Source organism: Salmo trutta, chromosome 3, assembly GCF_901001165.1.
Source record: "Salmo trutta chromosome 3, fSalTru1.1, whole genome shotgun sequence".
NCBI lineage: Eukaryota > Metazoa > Chordata > Actinopteri > Salmoniformes > Salmonidae > Salmo > Salmo trutta.
In genome coordinates, this window is record NC_042959.1 from 71,664,617 (window position 1) to 71,686,196 (window position 21,580).

The 21,580-nt window shown below is 39.0% G+C and overlaps 3 non-coding genes across 3 annotated transcripts; all 3 read left to right on the plus strand.

Annotated features, from left to right (window-relative positions):
- Positions 1 to 55: 55 nt before the first annotated feature.
- On the plus strand, positions 56 to 128 carry trnat-ugu (transfer RNA threonine (anticodon UGU)). Its single transcript has one exon. It is a non-coding gene; the product is annotated as a tRNA-Thr (tRNA).
- A 1,631-nt stretch (positions 129 to 1,759) lies between these two features.
- On the plus strand, positions 1,760 to 1,832 carry trnat-ugu (transfer RNA threonine (anticodon UGU)). The gene has a single exon. It is a non-coding gene; the product is annotated as a tRNA-Thr (tRNA).
- Positions 1,833 to 3,463: 1,631 nt separating this feature from the next.
- On the plus strand, positions 3,464 to 3,536 carry trnat-ugu (transfer RNA threonine (anticodon UGU)). Its single transcript has one exon. It is a non-coding gene; the product is annotated as a tRNA-Thr (tRNA).
- Positions 3,537 to 21,580: the final 18,044 nt, after the last annotated feature.

A 21,580-nucleotide genomic window follows, 5' to 3' on the forward strand; every position in this document is an offset into this window, starting at 1 on the left:
ACTCTCTGATGGGTGTGTTCTTTATAGCGTTCCAATTCTTCATACAGAGGTGTATGGCTCCATAGCTCAGTGGTTAGAGCACTGGTCTTGTAAACCAGGGGTCGTGAGTTCAATTCTCACTGAGGCCTTGATTTTGACTCTACCCTCTGTGACATTCATCTGAAACTTTACACAGGGTGGGAGTTACCATTTCTCTCGCTCTATACAGCAGAAAGTTCAAAATGTGACAACAAACTGATGATATTGCCCTGCGCAAATAATTCTCTGCTGAACTACTACTGTAAGAGACATTGCCAAACAAACTGAGGATACGATTCCACGTTTTCCAATTCTGTCCTGGGCTGCCAATCATGACTAAAAAGAGCTGAAACTACAGACAGGAGTAGCAGAAGTCATGTAAACCAGTGATGCATGTTGAAGGAATAATATCATTAACTTAAACTTTTGCTTATATTGACTGTAACTCAGGAAAAACTTTTCAATTGTTGCGAGTTGCGTATATATTTTTGTCCAGTATAGTAAAGAATGGCTAATTCTGAGAAAGTATTAAAACTTCTTAGGGCTAGGGGGCAGTATCCTGAATTTCTGCCTGACTGACTTGCCCATAGTAAACTTCCTGTTACTCAGGCCCAGAAGCTAGGAAATGCATATAATTGGTAGAATTTGATAGAAAACACTTTGAAGTTTCTAAACTGTTAAAATAATGTCTGTGAGTATAACAGAATTGATATGGCAGGCGAAAAACCCAGAGGAAAATCCACCCAGAAATCCTTTGTTTTTGGAAGTAACAGGCCTTTCCAATGCAAGTCTATGGGCCTACATATAAAAATTCCTCCCAGATTGCAGTACCTATGGATTCCACTAGATGTCAACAGTCTTAGTTTTTCTACAGAGTTTCAGGCTTGTTTCTTGAAAAACGAACAAGTAATAGTCGTTTTTTCCAAGGGAGCTCAACAGGAAAGTAGGCTTTTGGTGCATGTGAATGAGGGCGTGCTCTTTGTTATTTTCCTTTCCTATTGAACACCGTTCTTTCCGGCTGAAATATTATCGTTTATTTACATGTTAGGGTACCTGCGGATTGAATAGAAACATTGTTTGACTTGTTTGGACGAAGTTTACCGGTAGCATTTTGGATTCCTTTGTATGCATGTTGAAGGAGTGGATTACTGAAATCAATGGCGCCAACTCAACTGACTTTTTTGGACATAAAGAAGGACTTTATCGAACAAACTGAATATTCGTTGCATAGCTGGGACCCTTGCGATTGCAAGCAGAGGAAGATCTTCAAAGGTGAGTGATTTATTGAATCGCTATTTGTGATTTTGTGAAGCATGTATTGGTTGAAAAAAAGATTTGGATGTGGGGAGCTGTCCTCAGATAATCACATGGTATGCTTTCGCCGTAAAGCCTTTTTGAAATCTGACAACGCAGTTGGATTAACAAGAAGTTAAGCTTTTAAATGATATAAGACACTTTGTATGTTCATGAATGTTTAATATTGTGATTTTGTCATTTGAATTTGGCGCTCTCCAAATTCACCGGATGTTGTCGGAAGAGGGTATTACTGTCCTGCCTGAGGGTCACATAGACCTGGGAGAGTTTGTCATTAAATGTACAACAAAGGATGACAAGGAATCTGCTTTTACTGCAGGAGCCAGACTGGGTAACCTGCATGTTTGGTTACTTAGGTGTGTCTCTTTTTTTACTCTCTGATGGGTGTGTTCTTTATAGCGTTCCAATTCTTCATACAGAGGTGTATGGCTCCATAGCTCAGTGGTTAGAGCACTGGTCTTGTAAACCAGGGGTTGTGAGTTCAATTCTCACTGAGGCCTTGATTTTGACTCTACCCTCTGTGACATTCATCTGAAACTTTACACAGGGTGGGAGTTACCATTTCTCTCGCTCTATACAGCAGAAAGTTCAAAATGTGACAACAAACTGATGATATTGCCCTGCGCAAATAATTCTCTGCTGAACTACTACTGTAAGAGACATTGCCAAACAAACTGAGGATACGATTCCACGTTTTCCAATTCTGTCCTGGGCTGCCAATCATGACTAAAAAGAGCTGAAACTACAGACAGGAGTAGCAGAAGTCATGTAAACCAGTGATGCATGTTGAAGGAATAATATCATTAACTTAAACTTTTGCTTATATTGACTGTAACTCAGGAAAAACTTTTCAATTGTTGCGAGTTGCGTATATATTTTTGTCCAGTATAGTAAAGAATGGCTAATTCTGAGAAAGTATTAAAACTTCTTAGGGCTAGGGGGCAGTATCCTGAATTTCTGCCTGACTGACTTGCCCATAGTAAACTTCCTGTTACTCAGGCCCAGAAGCTAGGAAATGCATATAATTGGTAGAATTTGATAGAAAACACTTTGAAGTTTCTAAACTGTTAAAATAATGTCTGTGAGTATAACAGAATTGATATGGCAGGCGAAAAACCCAGAGGAAAATCCACCCAGAAATCCTTTGTTTTTGGAAGTAACAGGCCTTTCCAATGCAAGTCTATGGGCCTACATATAAAAATTCCTCCCAGATTGCAGTACCTATGGATTCCACTAGATGTCAACAGTCTTAGTTTTTCTACAGAGTTTCAGGCTTGTTTCTTGAAAAACGAACAAGTAATAGTCGTTTTTTCCAAGGGAGCTCAACAGGAAAGTAGGCTTTTGGTGCGTGTGAATGAGGGCGTGCTCTTTGTTATTTTCCTTTCCTATTGAACACCGTTCTTTCCGGCTGAAATATTATCGTTTATTTACATGTTAGGGTACCTGCGGATTGAATAGAAACATTGTTTGACTTGTTTGGACGAAGTTTACCGGTAGCATTTTGGATTCCTTTGTATGCATGTTGAAGGAGTGGATTACTGAAATCAATGGCGCCAACTCAACTGACTTTTTTGGACATAAAGAAGGACTTTATCGAACAAACTGAATATTCGTTGCATAGCTGGGACCCTTGCGATTGCAAGCAGAGGAAGATCTTCAAAGGTGAGTGATTTATTGAATCGCTATTTGTGATTTTGTGAAGCATGTATTGGTTGAAAAAAAGATTTGGATGTGGGGAGCTGTCCTCAGATAATCACATGGTATGCTTTCGCCGTAAAGCCTTTTTGAAATCTGACAACGCAGTTGGATTAACAAGAAGTTAAGCTTTTAAATGATATAAGACACTTTGTATGTTCATGAATGTTTAATATTGTGATTTTGTCATTTGAATTTGGCGCTCTCCAATTTCACCGGATGTTGTCGGAAGAGGGTATTACTGTCCTGCCTGAGGGTCACATAGACCTGGGAGAGTTTGTCATTAAATGTACAACAAAGGATGACAAGGAATCTGCTTTTACTGCAGGAGCCAGACTGGGTAACCTGCATGTTTGGTTACTTAGGTGTGTCTCTTTTTTTACTCTCTGATGGGTGTGTTCTTTATAGCGTTCCAATTCTTCATACAGAGGTGTATGGCTCCATAGCTCAGTGGTTAGAGCACTGGTCTTGTAAACCAGGGGTCGTGAGTTCAATTCTCACTGGGGCCTTGATTTTGACTCTACCCTCTGTGACATTCATCTGAAACTTTACACAGGGTGGGAGTTACCATTTCTCTCGCTCTATACAGCAGAAAGTTCAAAATGTGACAACAAACTGATGATATTGCCCTGCGCAAATAATTCTCTGCTGAACTACTACTGTAAGAGACATTGCCAAACAAACTGAGGATACGATTCCACGTTTTCCAATTCTGTCCTGGGCTGCCAATCATGACTAAAAAGAGCTGAAACTACAGACAGGAGTAGCAGAAGTCATGTAAACCAGTGATGCATGTTGAAGGAATAATATCATTAACTTAAACTTTTGCTTATATTGACTGTAACTCAGGAAAAACTTTTCAATTGTTGCGAGTTGCGTATATATTTTTGTCCAGTATAGTAAAGAATGGCTAATTCTGAGAAAGTATTAAAACTTCTTAGGGCTAGGGGGCAGTATCCTGAATTTCTGCCTGACTGACTTGCCCATAGTAAACTTCCTGTTACTCAGGCCCAGAAGCTAGGAAATGCATATAATTGGTAGAATTTGATAGAAAACACTTTGAAGTTTCTAAACTGTTAAAATAATGTCTGTGAGTATAACAGAATTGATATGGCAGGCGAAAAACCCAGAGGAAAATCCACCCAGAAATCCTTTGTTTTTGGAAGTAACAGGCCTTTCCAATGCAAGTCTATGGGCCTACATATAAAAATTCCTCCCAGATTGCAGTACCTATGGATTCCACTAGATGTCAACAGTCTTAGTTTTTCTACAGAGTTTCAGGCTTGTTTCTTGAAAAACGAACAAGTAATAGTCGTTTTTTCCAAGGGAGCTCAACAGGAAAGTAGGCTTTTGGTGCGCGTGAATGAGGGCGTGCTCTTTGTTATTTTCCTTTCCTATTGAACACCGTTCTTTCCGGCTGAAATATTATCGTTTATTTACATGTTAGGGTACCTGCGGATTGAATAGAAACATTGTTTGACTTGTTTGGACGAAGTTTACCGGTAGCATTTTGGATTCCTTTGTATGCATGTTGAAGGAGTGGATTACTGAAATCAATGGCGCCAACTCAACTGACTTTTTTGGACATAAAGAAGGACTTTATCGAACAAACTGAATATTCGTTGCATAGCTGGGACCCTTGCGATTGCAAGCAGAGGAAGATCTTCAAAGGTGAGTGATTTATTGAATCGCTATTTGTGATTTTGTGAAGCATGTATTGGTTGAAAAAAAGATTTGGATGTGGGGAGCTGTCCTCAGATAATCACATGGTATGCTTTCGCCGTAAAGCCTTTTTGAAATCTGACAACGCAGTTGGATTAACAAGAAGTTAAGCTTTTAAATGATATAAGACACTTGTATGTTCATGAATGTTTAATATTGTGATTTTGTCATTTGAATTTGGCGCTCTCCAATTTCACCGGATGTTGTCGGAAGAGGGTATTACTGTCAAGAGGAGTGAAACAAGGTTGTCCACTATTGACATATCTATATATTATGGCCATCGAAATGTTAGCTATTCAAATCAGATCCCACAATAATATCAAGGGGATAGAAATCCAGGGCTTAAAAACAAAGGTGTCATTGTACGCTGAGGACTCATGCTTTCTTTTAAATCCACCATTTGGATCCCTGCACAGCCTCATAGACAATCTAGATCATTTCTGTAACCTCTCTGGAATACAACTGAACTATGATAATTGTACCATTATAGAATGGGATGGTTTTCAGGGATTGGTGGGAGTGGTTGAGGGTAGCTGAAGGGCGGGACGTAAAATAAATAAAAAAATATGACCAATGTAAAATATACTGTGTCCGTAATATGTATATAGTATGTATAAGCTAGAAGTTGAAGTGGTATGGCATAACAGAATTGATATAGCAGGCGAACACCCGGAGGAAAAGGAGAAAAGGAGACTACTAAAAGAGAGTTCTGAAAAATGTGCACATAGCTCAGTGTTCACAGCACTAGTCTTGTAAACCATTTGTCTTGAGTTCATATCTCACTGGGGTCTTGACTGTGACATTCAACTTTTTGTCAAGAGCAAATCTTTTTTATTTTCAATAAAAAATAATTGTTGTTAAAGCAACTTTTTTTCTTCAGAAAGGAAGTCATATTGGACACCTACGAAGAAGGAATGTGCTGAGATGCCATTGACCATTCTAATGCCCACATGGGTCATCCTTGCTTTCATGGCGCTGACTTTCTGGTCTAACTCTTCATCTTACATATCAGAATAGCATTCCCTGACAGACATATTGTGTTCTTTCATCCTTCTGTATAAAAATCTAACCGTTACACTGTCATGAAATATGGTTTTATATCGACAATGAAACAAATAGGACATGGCTTGTTTATGAGTTGCCATGAAAGAAAGTTCGATTAATTCAAATGCTTTTGGTTAGCTTGAGAAAAATAATTGCATGATTTATCATTGTACAGTATGAATGTATTTAATATAGTGGAATGTTATGAACCGACAGGAGCTAACTAGTAGCTATGTAAAAGTTGGATGGAAGAACGCCCAGTGCTGCTTACCTTGATGATGGCATCTCAGCACAGTCCAGGAATTGTGAAAAATTGAGTTTAAATGTATTTGGCGTATGTAAACTAAAGGTGTATGTAAACTTCCGACTTCAACTGTATTTTATTTTGTATACATATTGCATATTTCACATCACCTAATGAACAACCACAATACCAGTCTGGTGTTAAGCTTTCTGTGCTGTATTGACGTATCCTGAAAATGACATCTGCTGCTTTAGATTGAACAGTCAAATCTCAGTTATTGTTTTCATATCTACATAAAATAAGCTATTTCCTTTACTGTCAGAGTGCGAGCTGATCAAGGGGTCGAAAATGTAGATATTGCCAGATGTTCACTGTCCGAGGAGTAGGCTGTGGAAGCTTTATTGCTGGCAAAAGTGTCCATAACCAGAGGTAATTTAACTTTTCTGTGTTATTTTTTCTCTCTTCCTCTCTGCCTGTCTTGTTGTACATGGAACCTGTCTCACATGCACAGTTTGGAGGAAGAAGGATAACTTGACCTGTCGAATTCTATCCACCTCTTCTGCGTGTGATATGTGTTCCTACCTCGTCTGCGGGCAGATCTGCAGCATTTCACAGAGAGTTGGAATAATCACCCTTTAAGTAGAGGCGAACCTGACACCTCACCAGCTGTGGCATATCGGAATGCTCCAAACACCTGTGCACATTTTTGTTTTTGCCTTAGCACTACACAGCTGATTCAAATGATCAAGTCATCATCAAGCTTCAAGTGGTATTTATGTCTAATAATGACTATCTTCTATTGTTTGTCCTCATGTGTCTGTTTTTCAGCTTAAAGTACTCTGTAGCCACTTAGTGTGGACACCAGGTGAGACCACACACACAATAACAGTCTCTCTCCTTCACTTCATCCCTCTACCTCTTCTCCCTAAATCCTCTAGGTTATATCAGCTGTGTTGGTGAAACCCTCCCGCATCTGAACTGGCTGACACAGAGGGCACAGCATGATCATAGCTGAGAGGTCACTTGGTCGGGTCAACAAGAAGTATTATTAAAGAGATGCTTTACATTGAAATACAGATAGAGATGTAGTAGTCCCAGAATGAATGATCCAAGGTCAGTTTTGCATTTCACCTCCTGATGATTATGATGACTGACCGTGTTAGAATAAAAAAAACATGGCTTAATCATTCATTCTCTCTATCTGTCTCTCGTCTGCAGGTATATTTTGATGTGAGAGAGGAAGCCAGTCCCGTCATCGCCACCTCACCAACTCTTAAGATAAACTTTGAGTCAACTGGGGGCCCAAGGCTGGTTAGGAGACACCGCTAGACACACTGTAATTGTGATGAACTGAGAGAATATTAGGGTAGCTCTGTAATTCATTAACCTTTTAGGGTCTAGGGGGCAGTATTTTCATTTTCGGATGAAAAGCGTGCCCAGAGTAAACTGCCTAATACTCGGGCCCAGAGTCAAATATTTGCATATTATTAGTAGAAAACACTCTGAAGTTTCTAAAACTGTTTGAATGATGTCTGTGAGTATAACAGAACTCATATGGCAGGCAAAAACCTGAGAAAAATCCAACCAGGAAGTGTGGAAATCTGAGAATTGTAGTTCTTCTTTTGAATCCCTATCGAAACTACAGTGTCTGTGGGGTCACATTGCACTTCCTAAGTCTTCCATTGGCTGTCAACAGCCTTCAGAAAGTTTTTCCATCATTCTCCTGTTACTGGGCAGAGAATAGTAACTCAGTCAATGAGTGGACTGCCTGAGGACAAAGGGCTTGATGATGTGCGAGCCCGCCAGCGCGCCCCTCCTTTTTCTTCTTGCATGAATACGCTATTGTCCGGTCGGAATATTGTAAACAACGTTTGACATGTTTCTACGAACGGTAATGGAACTATTTGACTTTGTCTCTGGTACTGCGCTCGCGCATTATGCCTTTGGATAGTGATCTGAACGCATGAACAAAACAGAGGTATTTGGACATAAATATGAATTATTTCGAACAAAAAGAAAATTTATTGTGGAAGTAGCAGTCCTGGGAGTGCATTCTGACGAAGATCAGCAAAGGTAAGAGAATATTTATAATACTAATTCAGAGTTTTGTTGATGCCAGAACTTGGCGGGTAGCTGTATAGCTTGCTTCGATGGCTGAGCTATGTACTCAGAATATTGAACAATGTGCTTTCTCCGTAAAGTTATTTGGAAATCTGACAGAGCGGTTGCGTCAAGGAGTAGTGTATCTATAATTCTTTCAATAACTGTTGTACATTTTATCAACGTTTATGATGAGTATTTTTGTAAATTGATGTGGATATTCACCAGAAGTTTTGGTTGTGATACATTTTCTGAACATCACGCGCCAATGTAAAAGGCTGTTTTTGGATATAAATATGAACTTTATCGAGCAAAACATACATGTATTGTATAACATGAAAACCTATGAGTGCCATCTGATGAAGTTCAAAGGTTAGTGAATATTTTAGCTGTACTTTTGGTTTTTGTGATGCATGTCCTTTCTTGGAAAATGTCTGTGTGGTTTTTCTTGTGAAGTTTATGTCCTAATCTAATTTTATGCTTTCGCCGTAAAGCATTTTTGAAATCGGACAATGTGGTTAGATTAACCTCTTGCATCTAGACATTTCGCTAGCGGAACACCTCGCCAAATATCCAATGGAAGAACGTGGTGCGAAATACAAATACCTCAAAAATGCAATAATTTCAATTTTTCAACCGTACGACTATTTTACACCGTTTGAAAGATAAGACTCTCGTTAATCTAACCACATTGTCCGATTTTAAAAAGGCTTTACAGCGAAAGCAAAACATTAGATTATGTTAGGAGAGTACACAGACAAAAATAATCACACAGCCATTTTCAAAGCAAGCATATATGTCACAAAAACTCAAAACACAGCTAAATGCAGCACTAACCTTTGACGATTTTCATCAGATGACACTCCTAGGACATTATGTTATACAATACATGCATGTTTTGTTCAATCAAGTTCATATTTATATCAAAAAACAGCTTTTTACATTAGCATGTGATGTTCAGAACTAGCATTCCCACCCAAAACTTCCGGTGAATTTACTAAATTACTCATCATAAACGTTGACAAAATACATAACAATTATTTTTAAGAATTATAGATACAGAACTCCTTTATGCAATCGCTATGTCAGATTTTAAAATAGCTTTTCGGCGAAAGCACATTTTGCAATATTCTGAGTACATAGCTCAGCCATCACAGGCTAGCTATTCAGACACCCGCCAACTTTGGGGCTCACTAAACACAGAATTACTATTAGAAAAATGGTATTACCTTTGCTGTTCTTCATCAGAATGCACTCCCAGGACTGCTACTTCCACAACAAATGTTGTTTTTGTTCCAAATAATCCATAGTTATGTCCAAATATCCCCGTTTTGCTCGTGCGTTCAGATCACTAACCAAAGGGTAACGCGCGAGCGCATTTTCAGACAAAAAATGTCAAAATGTTCCATTACTGTACTTAAAAATGCTTCTATGCTATTTTTCTCGTAAAAAAGCGATAATATTCCAACAATGCTGTATTCATTCAAGAGTAGTAACCAGTTTAAATCGGGTACGTTTTTTATCCGGCCGTGAAAATACTGCCCCCTATCCCAGACAGGTTAACGAGAGTCTTATCTTTAAAATGGTGTAAAATAGTTGATTGTTTGAGTATTGTATTTCGCGCCATGCTATTTCACTGGCTGTTGAATAGTGTGTCCCGCAGGTGGGACGGTAGCGTCTCACATAGCCCTGAGAAGTTAATCATATGCTGTCTGCCTCTGTTCTTACCTTTTTCCCTTTGTGTCTTCTACACCTCTCTTCCCACCTCGTCTTTCTTCCACATTTTATAATGCACACCATATGTGCATTGAAGTACAGATTGAACTTGTATTCATAATATAATACTTCAATTATCATAATTATAATGCATGTATTTATAACACCTGGATAATGAACTTCTTTCAATAAAGCGTTTCACATTCTCCACTGGTTGAAATTAAGTATCTCATTGAAATACTATCCTGTGTCCTCAGATGAATGCAGATGAAGGGAGTTAGATATGCATAGTTTGTTTTCTGTATATATGAATTACAAATCAGCCTTCACTTAAATCATGTTTCTAGTCTATTCCATAGTTACAATGTGTAATTATTGATGTCCCAGGAGCAGGAGTGGTAAACACTGTTGAAGTGAGTAATTGTAATACATACATGCAGACACAGCATCATTCAAAGAATGGAGTTTGATATACCTGGTATTGGATATGACTGAAAGAGAATGTCTCACAGATATTCATACCTGAACCGCACCTTTATTGCCAAGGAAGAGTACGTGATCAATAAATATATTCAATGTACAGGCTACAATTTGGGGATCTCATGCGTGGTAATGACAACAGTACATGTATATAGGACTTGCATCCTTGGCACAATAAAGATATTATATTCTACTCTATCCATAGGCTTCATTAATGCCATTCAGACTTGAAGTTGATACAACAACTATGACAGCTGAGGTTCATAGATTGGTATGAATATTAGTTTAGAACCTAACGTTTTAGGGTCCATACACAGATCGGCTACATACTGTAGCTAGCTACATATCCATAGGCAGTTATTTTTATCCTCCACTACACAGTAAGCAAGTAAATAGTTTGCTACAATGTCATACTCATGTCATAACACCAGCTAGCTAGCTGGATAATGTTAGCTAGTCAGCTAACTTGCTAAATAGGGATATTCGTAAATTAACCTTATGACAAAAAATATGCACAATCGTTTGTCCCTACATTAACTAACATATATCTCTCAATTGTAAATTTTTAGCTTAACTTGTTATGATGTTATAATTACTTACATTTGCTTCCACCGTAATGTTTTGTCAGACATTTTTGCTGAAGAAAGTCACCAGGGACAGGTGGCTCGCGTCAAATTTGTCATTGGAACCACTCAATATGATTGGCCATATAAAAACCTTGGGACCCAAATGCATAATGAGTGAGCTAACTCCCCCTTGTGGCGGTCTGGAGCAATGAAGCCGTGACGCTGGGTACCTCTAAGTCCCGCGGTGTAAGCTCGCAACTTTTAAAGGAGGAACTATGGGGGGTGATAAGGGACATATATAAGCCTAGGCAAACATACCACCTGACATGACATGATACCAACACCTTACTAACGTCTGCGTGACTCCTGCGTTACGTGTCTGACTTACATGACATGATACCAACGCCTTACTAACGTCTGCGTGACGTCTGCGTGACGCCTGCATTGCGTGTTAATAAAAGTCATAATGTGCATAGTTTATATTGATATTTATTCAATATTAACCATAAATGTTAGAAACGTACCATTTTTCCCGTGCAAGCAGACATTCCGACGTAGCCACCTTGAACTATAGTGTAGTTTATGGCTTGTGTATTTCCTGTTATCGCTAATGGCATAAAAAAAATCATGCCCTATCTATAGATAATCTGTTTTTCCCTCAACACCTTATGGCATGGTATGTCATCTTATCTCGCTGTTTACAGATCTAAATGTTGTTAGCCAATCACAGACTGTTGTTACCAGTTCCACATCAGACAACCAATAAGAGTTGTGTCCACGACTTTAAGAGGAGTTCATAGGTGCTATTTGTTTTTTGTTTTTAACAAGCGGCAGAAGCGATTTTCAAGTCTGCCACAGATAGTTTCATTAGAGACAACGAAAATAATTACCAACATCTACTTGATCCAATTGAGGAGTAAGAAGGCTATATTTAAGTTGTGATATCGTTAGGAAATATTTAGGCCTACTATGTTAAGGCAAATTTTGTTTATTTGGAAATGATAATTTTTTGTTGATAACATATTGTCGAAAGCAAGTAGGCAATATTATTTACTGAGGAGTTCATATGTTTTCCCAGAGGGTCTGTGCTATTCGGGATCCTTGGGATGTCCCTATCTCTATCAAGTATAAATGTATAAAATTGTTAAGTTTAGTGTTAGTTTAGGGTTCAGGGTAAGGACCTTCCAAGGAATCCTGATAACAGTGACCGTTCATAGAGAGAGAGACTGGCACGGTATTTGAGAGCTAGGCGATAACACAGACATTCATTTATTTCTTTTTTCAAGTGGCAGAAGCGATTTTTGAGTCTGCCCCAGATAGTTTCCTTATTTTGCCACAGATAGTTTCCTTATTAGAGACGATTAAAATAATTACCAAGATGTCCTTGATCCAATTGAGGAGTAAGTAGGCTATATTTATGTTGTGATTTCGTTAGGAAATATTTAGGTCTACTCTGTTAAGGCAAATGTGGTTTATTTGAAAATAATCTTTTTTTGTTGATAACGTGTTGTCGAAAGCACGTAGGAAATATTATTTACTGCGTCGATAGCGGAGTAGGCTAGTGTACAATAACGTAATTTGATGTGCTAGTATTATCTATTTAACCTCTCTGGGGTATGTGGGACACTAGCGTCCCACCCGCGGGACACACTATTCAACAGCCAGTGAAATAGCAGGGCGCCAAATTCAAAACAAAAATCTCATAATTCAAATTTCTAAAACATACAACTATTATATCCCATTTTAAAGATACACTTCTTGTTAATCCAACCACATTGTCCGATTTCAAAAAGGCTTTACGGCAAAAGCATAACATTAGATTATGTTATGACAGCGCTGAGACAAGAAAAACCACACAGCAATTTTCAAAGCAAGGAGAGGCGTCACAAAAACCAGAAATACAGCTAAAATGAATCACTAACCTTTGACGATCTTCATCAGATGACACTCCCAGGACACAATGTTACACAATACATGTATGTTTTGTTCGATAAAGTTCATATTTATATCCAAAAAACCCATTTTACATTGGTGCGTGATGTTCAGAAAATGTTTTGCCTCCAAAACCACCGGTGAATGAGCACATCAATTTACAGAAATACTCATCATAAACCTTGATCAAAATTACAACAGTTATTGAAAGAATTATAGATACACTTCTCCTTAATGCAACCGCTGTGTCAGATTTCAAAATAGCTTTACGGCAAAAGCACATTGTTCAATTGTCACAGGCGTCGTAGTGAATAGACCAAGGCGCAGCGTGTTGAGTGCTCATCTTTTATTTTGAATGAAAGCACTTCAAAGAAAAACAAACGACAGCCAAACACTTCTGTCAGGTATACTAACACACTGACCATACTACTAAGGCAAAATGACCCTTTTACTGGTCAGGACGTGACATCAATATTCTGAGTACAGAGCTCAGCCATCAAAGCAAGCTATACAGTTACCCGCCATGTTCTGGAGTCAACAAAACTCAGAAATAGTATTATAAATCTTCACTTACCTTTGCTGATCTTCGTCGGAATGCACTCCCAGGACTCCCACAAGAAATGTTTGTTTTGTTCGATAAACTCCATACTTATGTCCAAATACCTCCGTTTTGTTTGTGCGTTCAGATCACAATTCCAAAGCCACAATGCGCGAGCGCAAAACCCTAGACAAAAAGTCAAAAAGTTCCATTACCGTTCGTAGAAACATGTCAAACGATGTTTACAATCAACCCTTAGGGTCTTTTTATCATAAATCTTCGATAATATTCCAACCGGATAATAGCGTATTCATTACAGAGGAAAAAGAAGGAACGGCGCACCTGCGTGTCTGCACAGTAAGCAACTCATTGGCCTCAGGCAGTCCACTTGTTGAGTCAGCTTGTAATGGCTGTTGAAGGGAGTAGACCAAGGCGCAGCGTGGTTAGTGCTCATCTTGTATTTATTAAACTGAGAACAATACACAAAACAAGAAAATGACAGCCAGCAGTTCTGTCAGGTTAACATGAACTAAACAGAAAATAACCACCCACAAACACAATGAAAAAAAAAAAAAACTTAAATTTGGTCTCTAATCAGAGGCAACGAGATCCAGCTGCCTCCAATTAGAGACCAACCCCAAACAAATCCAACATAGAAATAGATACCCTAGAATAAACATAGAAATAGAAGAACATAGAACATAACCCCAAAACATACAGAAAACACCCCCTGCCAAGCCCTGACCAAACTACAATAACAAATAACCCCTTTTACTGGCCAGGACGTGACACAGCTCTTATTCTCTCCCCAGTCACAGTAGAAGCATGAAACAACGTAATAAAGACTGTTGACATCTAGTGGAAGCCTTAGGAAGTGCAAAATGAACCCTAAGTCACTGTATACTGTATAGGCAATCACTTGAAAAACTACAATCCTCAGATTTCCACACTTCCTGGTTGAATTTTTCTCAGGCTTTTGTTCTGTTGTACTCACAGACATCATTCAAACAGTTTTAGAAACTTCAGCATGTTTGCTATAATATGCATATCTTACCTTCTGAGCCTGAGTAGCAGGCAGTTTACTATGGGCACGCCTTTCATCCGGACGTCAAAATACTGCCCCCTACCCTAGAGAAGCTAATGGAATAATTAAATAACTACTTTTCGCTGAAGAAGGGAAACAAGGTACAACATGCAACTTCGATCAAAGACCTAAAATCATGCCTGACAATCACAACGGTATCCTAATATAGTGTGGATACAGTAGTAGCCTATTCTACAACAATGTAACTTTATGTGCTAGTATTATTTATCTAATTGATCAATTCAATTGTAAATGTGGATGGGTACGCTATTTCATTCAATGATTACGTTATTGTACAAGGTAGATACAGGAGTAGTCTATAGTCTACAATAATAATGTAATTTAATGTGCTATATTATCATTTATTTCATTTATGAATAAAATTGTAAATGGGGATGGGTAGGCTACTTCATTCAGTGAATACTAAATATATTGCAGTCTCTCGGAGTATGTTAATGACGTCTTTCAGCTGTTGAACTAAGGCAATGTCGAACTAATTTCTAAATCTCTTTCTTTTAGTCAAGATGTGATGAGCCAGAGCATCAATCAGCTTCACTGCAGGTGTTCAACCCACCACACTCACTGTTCTCCCTCCACAAGTAACCACATCGTCTTTGTTCAACTACTTTGCCACCACACTAAAAATGACTGTACATATACCCCTGTGCCCAACTCAGTGTTTCATGATCCATCCAAGGCCTCAGCTGGATGCGTGCGTGCGTGTGTGGTGTGTATGGATGGAGTTCTAAGTAAAGACTTGATAAGATGGCAAAGGAGATAGTGATGAGAGTGAGAGAGTGAGAGCATACAGTATGAAAAAAAGACCCCTTGAGATCTAAAATAAGTGTGGGGTGCCTCTTGTGTCTCCTTTTTGTCCGTTTGAGGATACTGCAGTCACCCCTGGTGGAGGTTCTTGGAACACTGCTATTTAAGTCTGAGCAGAGGTTGACGAAAACCTTCAAAGGTGGTGGTGCTATTATGCATGTTATCTTGAATACCAGGCAGATGTTTGAGGACAGAATCAAATGGTGTGAACTTAACAGGCTAAACTTGTTGAGTACACTCTTGGAGAAAGGGGTTCAACAGGGTTCTTTGGCTGTCAGAAAAGGGTTCTCCTATAGGGACAGCGGAAGAATCCTGTTAGTTTGCAGACAGCACCTTTTTATCTGAGTGTTGGCCTATATTGCAGTCGTGCTTCCGTGGATATCTATGAAAAATAAAATGAATTGGTGGTGGTGAGTTAATCAGAAATACTATGAAACATCCCCACTTTTAGCACACATTTGCAAGCAGGCAAAGTAACCTATGTGTGCTGAGGCATGTGTGATCACTCAACATTGACAGGACCAACAAAAAAATACATGCTTGGGACTCCTGAGTGGCGCAGTGGTCTAAGGCACTGTATCTCAGTGTAAGGGGCATCACTACTGACCCCTTGTTTCCAGGCTGTATCACAACCAGCTGTGATTGGGAGTCCATAGGGCAGCACACAATTGGCCCAGCGTCATCCGGGTTAGAGTTTGGCCGGGGTAGGTCGTCATTGAAAAATAAGAATTTGTTTTTAACTGACTTACCTAGTTCAATAAAGGTTCAATAAAATATTTAAAAAACATGCGAACAAAAGATGTCTAACTTGCACATCATGACTCCCCTCCATGTGTTTTGTACAATGCTGCTACTCGTTGTTAATTATCTTTGCATTGTCCCTTCACCCCTACCTACATGTACAAATTACCTCAACCTGTACCCCCCGCACACTGACTCAGTACCGGGTCCCCCTGTATATAGCCTCGTTATTGTTATGTTATTGTGTTACTTTTTATTATTTTACATTTTATTTTTTACTTTATTTGCTAAATATTTTCTTAAACTGTTCTTGAACTGTTCTGTTGGTTAAGGGCTTGTAAGTAAGCATTTCACGGTAAGGTCTACACTTGTTGTATTCTGCGCATGTGACAAAGTTTGATTTGAAATAGCTAATTCTGGCTACCAATGTTCTAGTGCTAATTTATAGAGGCAAGCAGATCAGAGATGTCAAGGTGGTACTCAAGCATATGTCATGTGTATGTGACACACATATGTATGGTCATATTTTTGATGTTTTGTTTTGTTTATTTTGCCTCCCAGGTATTTGCATTTAATGTATGTATATAATTACTGCCGCTAGGGGAGCTGTGACGTCAATGAAGTGAGTTAGTGAGATATTTAACATTTCTTCTTCATTATGGAGAATGACTAGTTCTGAAAACGAACGTTTCTCTGTCTCATCATTTTACCCTATTATTTCAAGTATGTAATGTGCAAAAATGCAATATGACTCAAAATATTGAGCTAACGTGGTTAATTACATGGTCCATGAGTTTGGTGATGTTTGAAGGCAATTTTAGCTGAGTGAAAAATTGGTTGGTATTTTCCCCATTGTAAGTAATGTCACAGGCCGGCTCATAGCCTGTGGCAAAAATGAGGGGACACAAACACCAGGTATAGGCCAATCAAAAAGGTTCTTTATTATAAACCAAAAACGATTAACTTTAAACAAAGAAAAAGGAATGAGGTGTGGAAATGTCATAATGTAGGGTGAATGTAAAGGGCAGGGATGCATGAATCTGTGTGTGTGAATATGACTGAGAGGAAACTACGTAAAACTACAAAGGAACAAACAAAACAGGATCATACTTGGAGGAGCAGGGAGCGAGAGAGAAGAGTGGTTAGTGAAGCAGTTTAAATACCCTGAGCCCAGGTGGCTCCAATCACTAACGACCCTCCTCTGCCTGCAGGAGTAACCGCCCCTGCACTGCAGAGGAGGGGCCGTAACAGTAAGTTAATGGAGTTAGGCTAGGTTGCTACATGAACGAGAACAATTTTATTTTCAATGAACAAAGGCTCAGTTTACTTTAGGTAATATATGTAAATATGTGAAGTCACGATAAAATGTGTTAGTGTAAATATTTGTACGAAAATAGCGTTTAACAGTTCGCTAGCTTGATGCTACCAAATTTAGCTTGGCTAAGCGCTATAGTAGTTAGCTCTAGCCTAGTTGCTTTTAGTCAATGTCAGCTTAATGTAATGGTTGTAGCATTGTTTCGCATAGACATCCAGTAATTTAGAGTTTTTTTTTCTAAATTGACACTGATAGGACAGTGAGTTATATATAATGTGAATGTTTAGATGTATGGTGACTCCATGTTTGAATGAACGGACCAACGGGACTGCCATGGGCAAGTCCCTTGACGGGTACCAGGAATGGTGGAAGGACAATCTGAAGGTAATTATCTTTGCACACAACACAGCAGTGTCCAGGCCTCCAGAGTATTCACTATATCGTCTGCTATATGGAGGGGAGCCACAGCAGCTAACTGACGTAAACAATGCAATTGTATATGACATTATTGCATATACTGTAGTATACATTCGTTTATTGACTTAGTGTTTTTCTTTTGCTGACTTTGTATAACGTACTTTGAGGTCACTAATACTCCACCTGATGTGGTGGAAGTTGTCGAACCAGATCAGAACGCCTTCGAAGATCACCTTCAGGCACGGACTGAGAAGGATGTGGAGGTTTTTGACCAGGTAAAAATTATTGTCCTCTGTTAATTTATTTTCTGGCCTTCCAAGAGATATATAAGCAATGTATTTGTAATAATATGAAATATAATTGCATTTATTTCTATCAATCAAGGTGAGACTGAACATGGACAGGGCGCATGAGAAGGAGAGCCACCTGCTTCGCCATCTGGGTGAATGACTTGGCTTGGAAGAGGGATTAAAGGAAGGTGAGACCGGGGAAAGCTTGGTGCTCTTTTGCTCCTAGCTGGGGTCAACATCTGTTAAGGTGAAATATAAAAATCTTAGATGAAAACTATTTGCATTTGCTGTCTCGTGGTGGGCGGCATTACCATGCTGTCAGCAGTACCAACATTTTTTCCAAGTAGTCAATCTCAAGGCTAACCACTTGGTCACATTAAGTAACCGCCACTTCCAGGTTGGTACTGTTAAGGTGTATGACTCCAGTTGTCATGACACCACCCTGGAGTTTCTCTCACAACTCATCTCTCTATATTTTCCAGGGACCATCCTTTACCAACCCCACTGATGTAAAAAATTAGACAGGTATCCTTTCTTTTCTGTCTGCCATTAACATTATTGCATGTCTAATCAAACATTTAAATTAAATAATTATTTTTACATACCTGATAATCATTTAACCTGTGTGTTTGCTTGTTTACGTCTGTCTCCTACCCTGTTCCCTTTACTCTGCTCCTGTTCTCCAGGACCTAGGAGTTCTGCCTAACACCCAGACATGGATCCATCTGATGTCCTCCATTACCAACCACCCTCCAACTTTTCATTACATCAGCTACTGTTATTGTCATGTTGTCATTCTCTGCTAAGAAAGAGCAAGAAAACTATCATACTGGGCACATAATGTGAGCTGCACAGATTAGCTAAAAATGATCACTGCAAATACTCAGAACAAAGAGGGGAGCAGTTCCTGGACTTTGCAGTTTCCCTCTTCGAGTCCACTACCTGTTGAAAAACAGGCAGAACCTCCCATCCACACAATACCCACCTCCTCTCTATTCCACACACCAGAATTCTGTATTTTAGTCTATGATTGCCATGTGAGTGTACAAAGAATCTGAATGTAAATTGACACACATGTACCAAAAAAATATCAGTGGTTATGTATTTAAGTCTATAATATTGCTAGATTGGTTTTCACAGCTGTTTCATAAGGTGTTCGTTATTGTAAATTCTAACGTATCCCTTGATGGTATTTGTTAATTCAACATTATTAATTGTATCATAAGACATACAATAGACATATACTCAACCAGTAATGACCTATAATGTTTTTTAAATCATAATTGAGGACTAAAATTATTTCAGTGTAGATAAGGGAATGCCTGTTTAAAATTAAAACATGACAGCCAGACAAGCCAGTGTATGAATCAAAGGTATTTGCATATGAATGGAGTGGAAATTAGCTCACTTTGTGATCTGTAAGGTAAGTAACATTAATGTGTGTGTGGGGGCATTGAAATGATATTATGTTTACACTGATGCCTGTTTATTCATAAAAAGCAGAAGATGATAAATAACATTAATCGGAATGGTTAGCCTATGCAAATTATTAGGAATACATTTAGCCTAATTGGTAATAAATATGATGTGGGGGCAAATCAGGATCCTATTCAGGCTTTTGTTTGTCAATTCCAGATTAAATATAGGTCTTCACGTGTATCAAATCTGTATGCAATTGTGGGCTAAATCAATGACAAACAGCTTAAATATTCATCATGATCTGTGATCAAAACAGGCTGGGGTGTTTTCGGTTCCGTTTAGTGTAAGAATATGAGTAAGAACGCAACTGCACTGAAATGAATAGCCTGATTCAATGGAATCTCCTGAATAATACATGTTTTAATTTGTTAAACTGTTTGGTCGATGCATAGACCCACACCAATTCTAACTTTTTGGTATTTTGCATTAGGCATAGCTCTACATTGCAAAGCATTTAATAAACCAACCACATTTTCCTGTGATGTTTAGGCTGCGCAAGAACTTTGATAGGCTAGTAGACTATGCTGAAATAATTGTGGAGTTAATCATTGTTATAGCCTTGTTCGCTTTATATAATCTGGACTGTTGTTTTTCATAAAGCTAAGCAAACAAGTGGTAGCATATGCTTTTTGCACGTATCTATAACAAGGCCTATATCCTCACATACCCCCTCAATTTGAACCCTGCTTTAAACCATAAAACATCTCCACAGAAATGTATAGATGAAGGGTTGCATGGTTGTGTCTGTTAATCCGGTAAACTGGGAAGTGGGGGGGAAACGAGGTCAAATCATGACATCATTGATTTTCAGGTCAGAGATTCCGAGTTGGACAACTGTTCAAAACAAAACAAAAATCCCAGTCTGACCTCGTTTTTTCAGAGTTCCAGGTTGTCTTGAACGCACTGAAGTCAGAAGTCAGAGATTGCTGACTTCTGAGTTATTTTGAATTCACCACTAGAGACCTAGGCTACCTCAACAATTGAAATGTGTCTCCCGCATTTAACCCAACCCCTCTGAATCAGAGCATTGCGTGAGGCTGCCTTAATCAAAATACACGTATTCAGTCACCCAGAGAACCAGCGTTGGGATTTGATTTAGCAACCTTTCAGTTACTTGCCCAATTCTCTAACCACTAGGCTACCAAGAAGCCCTTGATTTTCTGCTGATGGAAGAAATAGGCATATCTACACAGTAATGGTGCCTGCGAAATCAACTAGCCTAATAATTTTTGTATTGAGGAGATAGGCCTATTTTAGCTAAATAAACAAATGAAATTGATGAACTAAACAGACACTTAAACTAACACGTAACGCGTAACACATGTAGGCATTTTTAAGGATTTCATGGTAAGATCATTCATAATATACTTAAATACAAACTGACACGTGACGTGTCAGTGGCATGTTACGTGACGTGAACACTACGTCTACATGATGTGTACATGTCACATGACGTGAACGCGTCGGCAGCTTGATGCCTTAGAAACAAACTTGACTCCATTGACAGTCCATGTTAATTCATGCCGTTATTTTATGACGCTAGGAAGACGTTAGGTGACTTGGTGAGAGGTATCAGTAGCTTCACAAGGCTTAATTCTGGCATGAATCACCCCCCATAAGGAACCACTGTAGTCTGGGCTGGCAGCCTTGCAAGGGTTAACAGTTTTAAATGTCTTACTCACGTCAGCCCGAGAAAGGGGGGGGGCACAGTCCTTGGTGGCGGGCCGCGTCGGTGGCACTGTATTATCCTCAAAGTGGGCAAAGAACGTGTTTAGTTTGTCTGGAAGCAAGACGTTGGTGTTCGTGACGTGGTTGGTTTTCTTTTTGTAGTCCGTGATTTCCTGTAGTCCCTGCCACATAGGTCTTGTGTCTGAGCCGTTGAATTGTCCCTATACTGAAGTTTCACTTGTTTGATTGCCTTGCGGGGGGAATAACTACACTGTTTGTATTCGGCCATATTCCCAGTCATCTTTCCATGCATCTGAAACTTTACACAATGCTGCACAGGGTGGGAGTTACCATTTTTCTCACTCTATACAGCAGAAAATCTAAATGTGACA